Raw genomic sequence first — 8,432 nt, forward strand, 5'->3', positions numbered from 1 at the left:
ATATACAGTATTGATAGACATGGAGATCATCAACCCATGTTCAAACATAACTTTGGTATTGGTACTGTAAATTTTCATGAGTCAGCTTGGCTGGGCCAAAGGATGCCCAGATAACGGTATAGGATCAGGTCTGGGTGTGTCTGAGATTAGAAGTTGAATCAGTAGAATATGAGTAAATAAGATCTGTCCTCACCAGTGTTTCCAGGTACCAAACAATCCTTTAAGGACCTGAATAAAACAAAAAGGCATAGGAAGGGCAAATTCTAGTTCTTCCTTCTTGAACATGGACATCCATCTTTCCTGGCCCTTGAACATTAGGGTTTCTGGGTCCAGGCCTTTATGCTTTAGGACTTTATTCAGTGAAACTTCTTCCAAACTCCTTCTCAGACCTTAAGACTTGAACTGTTATCACCAGTTCCTAGTTCTCCAGCTTGTAGAGAGAAGACTGTGGCTCATTTTAAACCCCATAACTGCATCAGTCAATTCCTATAATATATTTCCTTTTATCCATCCATCCATCCATTTGTCTATCTACTGGCTTTGTTTCTCTGGATAACCCCATATAATACACTCATACACCAATTGTGTCAGATTTGAAGCAAATTGCTAAACATGTTTAGATCTCAATTTCTTTACCACAATTTGGGAATAATAATGAAAACTATGTACTACCATTTTAGAAGGATAAAGCAAACACAAATGCATTCAGGGCTGGGTATGATGAATAGATCATTTTGTTCTTGTTCAGTTACTAAGTCAAGTCTGGCTTTTTGTGAACCCCATGGACTGCAGCATGCCAGACTTCCCTGTCTTTCACTATCTGCCAGAGTTTGCTCAAATTCATGTCCATTGAGTCAGTGAGGCTATCTAACCATCTCATCCTCTGCTGTTCCCATGTCTTTTTGCTTTCAATCTTTCCCAGGATCAGAGTCTTTTCCCATGAGTCAGCTCTTTACATCAGGAGGCCAAAGAATTAAGAGCTTCAGCATCAGTCCTTCCAATTAATATTCAAGTTTTATCTCCTTTAGGATACATTGGTTTAATCACCTTGCTTTCCAAGAAACTCTCAAGATTCTTCTCCAGCATCACAGTTTGAAAGTATCAATTCTTTGCTGTTCAGCCTTCTTTATGATCCAGCTCTCACATACGTACAAGACTACTGGAAAAATATAGCTTTGACTATACAGACCTTTGTCAGCAAAGTGATGTCTCTGTTTTTTTTAATATGCTGTCTATATTTGTCATAGCTTTTCATCAAAGGAGCAAGCATCTTTTAATTTCATGGCCACAGTCACTATCTGCAGTGATTTTGGAGCCCAAGAAAATAAAGTCTGTCACTGTTTTCATTTTTTTCTCCATTATTTGCCATGAAGTGATGGGACCAAATGCCATGATCTTAGTTTTTTGATTGTTGAGCATTAAGCCAACTTTTCCAGTCTCCTCTTTCACCCTCATCAAGAGGCTCTTTAGTTCCTCTTTGCTTTTTTGCCATTAGGGTGGTGTCATCTGCATATCTGGTGTTATTGAGAATTAAATAGGTTTATATATATTGTGTGTGTCGGGGGCTAGGGGGAACTTCTCTGGTGGCTCAAACAGTAAAAAATCTGCCTGCAGTGTAGGAGACCTGGATTCCATCCCTGGGTCAGAAAGATCCCTGGCTTCCCAGGTGGCTCTAGTGGTAAAGAATCTGCCTGCCAGTGCAATAAGACATGAGAGACTAGTTCAATTCCTGAATTGGAAAGATCCCCTGGAGAAGGCAATAGCAATCCACTCCAGTATTCTTACCCAGAGAATCCCATGGATAGAGGAGGTTGGCAGGCTACAATTCATAGGTCGCCCAGAAGTGGATACAACTGAAGTGAGTTAGTCTGGCACAGCATATATTGGGGGATCACTCTGTATGCTACAAAACATTAAGTAAGTTAGTAAATTTTTTCCTTAAGGAAAGAGACTTAGTAATGTTTTCCTGTGCCATATATGAGGGAAGTTTGTTATGCTTTAAAAGCAAGGTGTTGAAAGTCAAGTGAAATCCTGACTGTGACAATGGACTGGCCAACTGGACAAGGACCCACCCTTGCCCAAAAGAGAGATGTTTGTCTTTCCTTTTACCAGCATTTTGCCTTGTCCTTTTCCATTATATTAACAGCTAAGCCTATAATGTGAGATCTCACCTCTTTGAAACAATTAGTCTGATATAGTCCTCTGTGGTGTTCATAGAATAACTAGCCATGAACCAGGCAAAGTGTTTCCAGAGGTGAGGGTCCTCATAGCTGTTTCCGATGCCCACAAAACAAATGGCAGCCTCCCTTGGGGCCAGATAGAATTGTTAAGCACCAGGGTTTTCTAGTCTTTTATACAAGCATAAAAGAAACAATTTGTTTGAATTATGTTTTTAAAAAGACTTTTCTGGAATTGAGCTTCAGGAGTTGCTTGTATATTTTTGAGATTAATTCTTTGTCAGTTGCTTCATTTGTTATTATTTTCTCCCATTCTGAAGGCTGTCTTTTCACCTTGCTTATAGTTTCCTGTGTTGTGCAGAAGCTTTTAATTTTAGTTAGGTCACATTTGTTTATTTTTGCTTTTATTTCCAGTATTCTGGGAGGTGGGTCATAGAGGATCCTGCTGTGATTTATGTTGGAGAGTGTTTTGCCTATGTTCTCCTCTAGGAGTTTTATAGTTTCTGGTCTTACGTCGGTCTTACATTTAGATCTTTAATCCATTTTGAGTTTATTTTTGTATATGGTGTTAGAAGGAAATGGCAACTCACTCCAGTATTCTTGCCTGGAGAATCCCATGGACAGAGGAGCCTGGTGGGCTACAGTCCTGCTAACTGCTAACTCGCTTCCGTCCTGTCCAACTCTGTGTGACCCCATAGACGGCAGCCCACCAGGCTCCCTTGTCCCTGGGATTCTCCAAGCAAGAACACTGGAGTGGGTTGCCATTTCCTTCTCCAATGCATGAAAGTGAAAAGTGAAAAGTGAAAGTGAAGTCTCTCAGTCGTGTCCGACTCTTAGCGACCCCATGGACTACAGCCCACCAGACTCCTCCGGCAATGGGATTTTCCAGGCAAGAGTACTGGAGTGGGGTGCCACTGCCTTCTCCAGGGCTACAGTCCAGGGTGTCACAAAGAGTCGGACACAACTGAGCAACTTCATTCACTCACTATGGTGTTAGAAAGTGTTCTAGTTTCATTCTTTTACAAGTGGTTGACTAGTTTGGTGCCATTGCCTTCTCCAGGGCTACAGTCCAGGGTGTCACAAAGAGTCGGACACAACTGAGCAACTTCATTCACTCACTATGGTGTTAGAAAGTGTTCTAGTTTCATTCTTTTACAAGTGGTTGACCAGTTTTCCCAGCACCACTTGTTAAAGAGATTGTCTTTTCTCCATTGTATATTCTTGCTTCCTTTGTCAAAGATAAGTTGTCCATAGGTGCATGGATTTATCTCTGGGCTTTCTGTTTTGTTCCATTGATCTATATTTCTGTCTTTGTGCCGGTACCATACTGTCTTGATGACTGTGGCTTTGTAGTAGAGCTTGAAGTCAGGCAGGTTGATTCCTCCAGTTCCATTCTTCTTTCTCAAGATTGCTTTGGCTATTCAAGGTATTTTGTATTTCCATACAAATTATGAAATTATTTGTTCTAGCTCTGTGAAAAATACCATTGGTAGCTTGTTAGCAATTCCATTGAATCTATAAATTGCTTTGGGTAGTATACTCACTTTCACTATATTAATTCTTCCGATCCACAAACACCATATATTTCTCCATCTATTAGTGTCCTCTTTAATTTATTTCACCAGTGTTTTATAGTTTTCTATATATGGGTCTTTTGTTTCTTTAGGTAGATATATTCCTAAGTATTTTATTCTTTTCATTGCAATGGTGAATGGAATTGTTTCCTTAATTTCTCTTTCTATTTTCTCATTATTAGTGTATAGGAATGCAAGGGATTTCTGTGTGTTGATTTCATATCTTGTAACTTTACTATATTCATTGATTCAGTTCAGTTCAGTTCAGTTCAGTCGCTCGACTCTTTGCAACCCCATGAATTGCAGCACACCAGGCCTCCCTGTCCATCACTAACTCCCAGAGTTCACTCAAACTCACGTCCATCAAGTCAGTGATGCCATCCAGCCATCTCATCCTCTGTTGTCCCCTTCTCCTCATACCCCCAATGCCTCCCAGCATCAGAGTCTTTTCCAATGAGTCAACTATTCACATGAGGTGGCCAAAGTACTGGAGTTTCAGCTTTAGCATCATTCCTTCCAAAGAACACCCAGGACAGATCTCCTTTAGAATGGACTAGTTGGATCTCCTTGCAGTCCAAGGGACTCTCAAGAGTCTTCTCCAACACCACAGTTCAAAAGCATCAATTCTTCGGCGCTCAGCTTTCTTCACAATCCAACTCTCACATCCATACATGACCACTGGAAAAACCATAGCCTTGACTAGACAGACCTTTGTTGGCAAAGTAATGTCTCTGCTTTTCAATATGCTATCTAGGTTGGTCATTGATCTAGGTTTAATATTCATTGATTAGCTCTAGTAATTTTCTTGTGAAGTCTTTAGGGTTTTCTATGTAGAGGATTATGTCATCTGCAAACATGAGAGTTTTACTTCTTTTCCGATTTGGATTCCTTTTATTTCTTTTTCTGCTCTGATTGCTGTGGCCAAAACTTCCAAAACTATGTTGAATAGTAGTGGTGAGAGTGAATAAGAACCCTTGTCTTGTTCCTGACTTTAGGGGAAATACTTTCAAATTTTCACCATTGAGGATAATGTTTTCTGTTGGTTTGTCATATATAGCTTTTATTATGTTGAGGTATGTTCCTTCTATTCCTGATTTCTGGAGGGTTTTTATCATAAACGGATGTTGAATTTTGTCAAAGGCTTTCTCTGCATCTATTGAGATAATCATATGGTTTTTATTTTTCAATTTGTTAATGTGGTTTATTACATTGATTGATTTGCAGATATTGAAGAAACAACCCAATCAAAAAATGGGCCAAAGAACTAAATAGACATTTCTCCAAAGAAGACATACAGATGGCTAACAAACACATGAAAAGATGCTCAACATCACTCATTATCAGAGAAATGCAAATCAAAACCATGATGAGGTATCATTTCATGCCAGTCAGAATGGCTGTGATCCAAAAGTCTACAAGCAATAAATGCTGGAGAGGGTGTGGAGAAAAGGGAACCTTCTTACACTGTTGGTGGGAATGCAAACTAGTACAGCCACTATGGAGAACAGTGTGGAGATTCCTTAAAAAACTGGAAATAGAACTGCCATACAACCCAGGAACCCCACTTCTGGGCATATACACCAAGGAAACCAGAATTGAAAGAGGCACGTGTACCCCGGTGTTCATCGCAGCACTGTTTATAATAGCCAGGATGCGGAAGCAACCTAGATGTCCATCAGCAGATGAATGGATAAGAAAGCTGTGGTACATGTACACAATGGAGTATTACTCAGCCATTAAAAAGAATACATTTGAATCAGTTCTAATGAGGCGGATGAAACTGGAGCCTATTATACAGAGTGAAGTAAGCCAGAAAGAAAAACACCAATAAGTATAATAATGCATATATATGGAATTTAGAAAGATGGTAAGGATAACCCTGTATGCAAGACAGCAAAAGAGACACAGATGTATAGAACAGTCTTTTGGACTCTGTGGGAGAGGGCAAGGGTGGGATGATTTAGGAGAATGGCATTGAAACATGTATATTATCATATGTGAAATGAATCGCCAGTCCAGGTTCGATGCATGATACAGGGTGCTCAGGGCTGGTGCACTGGGATGACCCAGAGGGATGGGATGGGGAGGGAAGAGGGAGGGGGTTTCAGGATGGGGAACACATGTACACCCATGGCGGATTCATGTGAATGTATGGCAAAACCAACACAATATTGTAAAGTAAAAAATAAATAAATAAATAATTTTAAAAAATAAAAAGACATTTCCCAAAGAAGACATATATATGAAAGAAGGAAGAGAAACAGAGACAAAAAGTGACAATAAGCACAGTATGCTCTCTGTTATTTAACTACCAGACACAAGGAGATGAAACCAGTCAATCCTAAAGGAAATCAACCCTGAATATTCACTGGAAGGAGTGATGCTAAAGCTGAAGCTCCCATACTTCAGCCACCTGATGCGAAGAGCCCACTCATTGGAAAAGACCCTGGTGCTGAGTAAGATTGAAGGCAAAAAGAGAAGGAGGAAGCAGAGGATGAGATGGTTAGATATTATCAACAACTCAATGGACATGAATTTGAGATCGTGGAGGACAGACGAGCCTGGCATGCTGCAGTCCAGGGGGTCGCAAAGAGTCAGGCACAACTTAGCAAATAAACAACAGCAGTAGGAAGTCCTAGAGTGAGAGAGAGATGAACAGAATTCCAGCTTTGATAAAGGATGCCCCATTCTCCCTTTTTCCAGATCTTTACCTACTGACAGTGCTCTTTCTGGCCAGAAGTCTGTGACACTCTTACCTATATTTAGAGATTTTGCTCAGTATTTAAGTGCCAAATATTACAGCCTATTAAGCCTTCCTCAATTCCACTGACTATGAGGAAACTCTTCTCTTCATAGATTCAAATATTCCTAAAATGAAAGTTGTTCAGTCATGTCCAACTCTTTGTGACCCCATGGACTATACAGTCCATGGAATTCTTCAGGCCAGAATACTGGAGTGGGCTAGCCTTTCCCTTCTCCAGAGGAACCTCCCAACCCATGGATGGAACCCAGGTCACCTGCATTGCAGACATATTCTTTAGCAGCTGAGCCACCAGGGAAGCCCAAGAGTACTGGAGTGGGTAACGTATCCCTTCTCCAGGGGATCTTCCTGACCCAGGGATCAAACTGGGATCTCTTGCATTGCAGGTGATTCTTTACCAACTGAGCTATGAGGGAAGCCCTGCACTGAATGGATACGAATGATGCTGTGGAAAATGAATGAATGAAAGTAAAGTCCTTAAATTAGAAATCATAGCACCTGAAATATGGCTGGCATAAATTCAAAACCTCATGAAAATGAAAACCTCAGTGCCTGAGACACCAATCAAATGATTTCAATACTAAAAAATTATTCTTCTGAGAATTCAAAAGGTTCTATAACATTTTATATTGAAAGAAAAAATGTAGTTAAAACTGATGTCACACCCTCCCAAATTCTTCTCACATTAGCACAAATGCCCAACTGTTCAGGACTCTCTTCTGCTATGTCAGTTCTTGGCTGGAACATGCAGTTCTTGTCCCTAGCTGGGACAGGCCTGAGTGAAGAGTGATGTTTGGACTTTTGGTGAGGTGATCAGAGTCCCTACTGAATCTGGAAACCTCTTGTTTATAGTTTCTTTATGGCGTCTCTCTTTGTATGTATCTTATCTATTAAAGTGTGAAAGTGAAAGTAAATTTCCATATTCACATATCTTATTCTTTTCCCATATATTACTGAAACTCACTTAGGGCTTAGACTGTGGCCTCATATTCCTTCAGTTTGCACAAAAACTTAAAGAATATGGTAATATGTGTTTCCATGTTATTCTCTACCGTATGTAAAATAGATAGCCAATGGGAATTTGCTGTATGACTCACTTCTCGGCCTTTTGGCTAAGATCAAGTGTAGTATCTGTTCTTATCAGTTTAATATCTGATACGTTCTCTATCCGACGGAGAAGGCAATGGCACCCCACTCCAGTACTCTTGCCTGGAAAATCCCATGGGCGGAGGAGCCTGGTAGGCTGCAGTCCATGGGGTCTCGAAGAGTCAGACAGGACTGAGCGACTTCACTTTCACTTTCAAAGAATTCAAACCAGGGCTCTGTGACAACCTAGAGGGGTGAGATGGAGAGGGAAGAGGGAGAGTTTCAAGAGGGAGGGGACATGTTTATACTATGGCTGATTCATGTTGAAGTTTGGCAGAAGCCAGCACAATACTGTAAAGCAATTATCCTTCTAATAAAAAGAAATAAATTTTTAAAAATTCACAAAAAACCCTGAAAGAATAACTTTCATATTATTGCTAGTTGATACATATTTGTTTATAAACTGATAATTTGCACCAAATGTGTTTCTAAAAATTGTTTAAGAATGGATGTTGACTTTGAATAAGAGACATCATTATTAAATAATAATATACAATTTTAGTCTTCCCATTGACTCAATAGGTGAGAAAGTTGTTCTCATTTTAGCTTACAATAGCTGGGAAATTTGTAATATAAAGTTTCATTTCTTTACTATCTTATTTATTCATTTTTGTGTTTTTAATATAATTACAAGCTAAGAATATGAGTCAAAACTTGAGATCTTATTTGTATGTGTGTGACTTCCTTGTAGTGGAAACCTACTTTGTTCACTCAGTCACTCTTTTCACTGGAGGCTCAGTTCCTTCTTGTCTGGAAGGTCCTGATTCTGCCCTT

The 8,432-nt window shown here is 39.8% G+C and overlaps 1 pseudogene; it reads left to right on the forward strand.

Moving 5' to 3' along the window:
* The first annotated feature begins 7,604 nt into the window (after positions 1 to 7,604).
* LOC133257904 (U2 spliceosomal RNA) lies at positions 7,605 to 7,707 on the forward strand (annotated as a pseudogene).
* The last annotated feature ends 725 nt before the right edge of the window (positions 7,708 to 8,432 follow it).

This window comes from Bos javanicus, chromosome 11, assembly GCF_032452875.1.
Source record: "Bos javanicus breed banteng chromosome 11, ARS-OSU_banteng_1.0, whole genome shotgun sequence".
Lineage (NCBI taxonomy): Eukaryota > Metazoa > Chordata > Mammalia > Artiodactyla > Bovidae > Bos > Bos javanicus.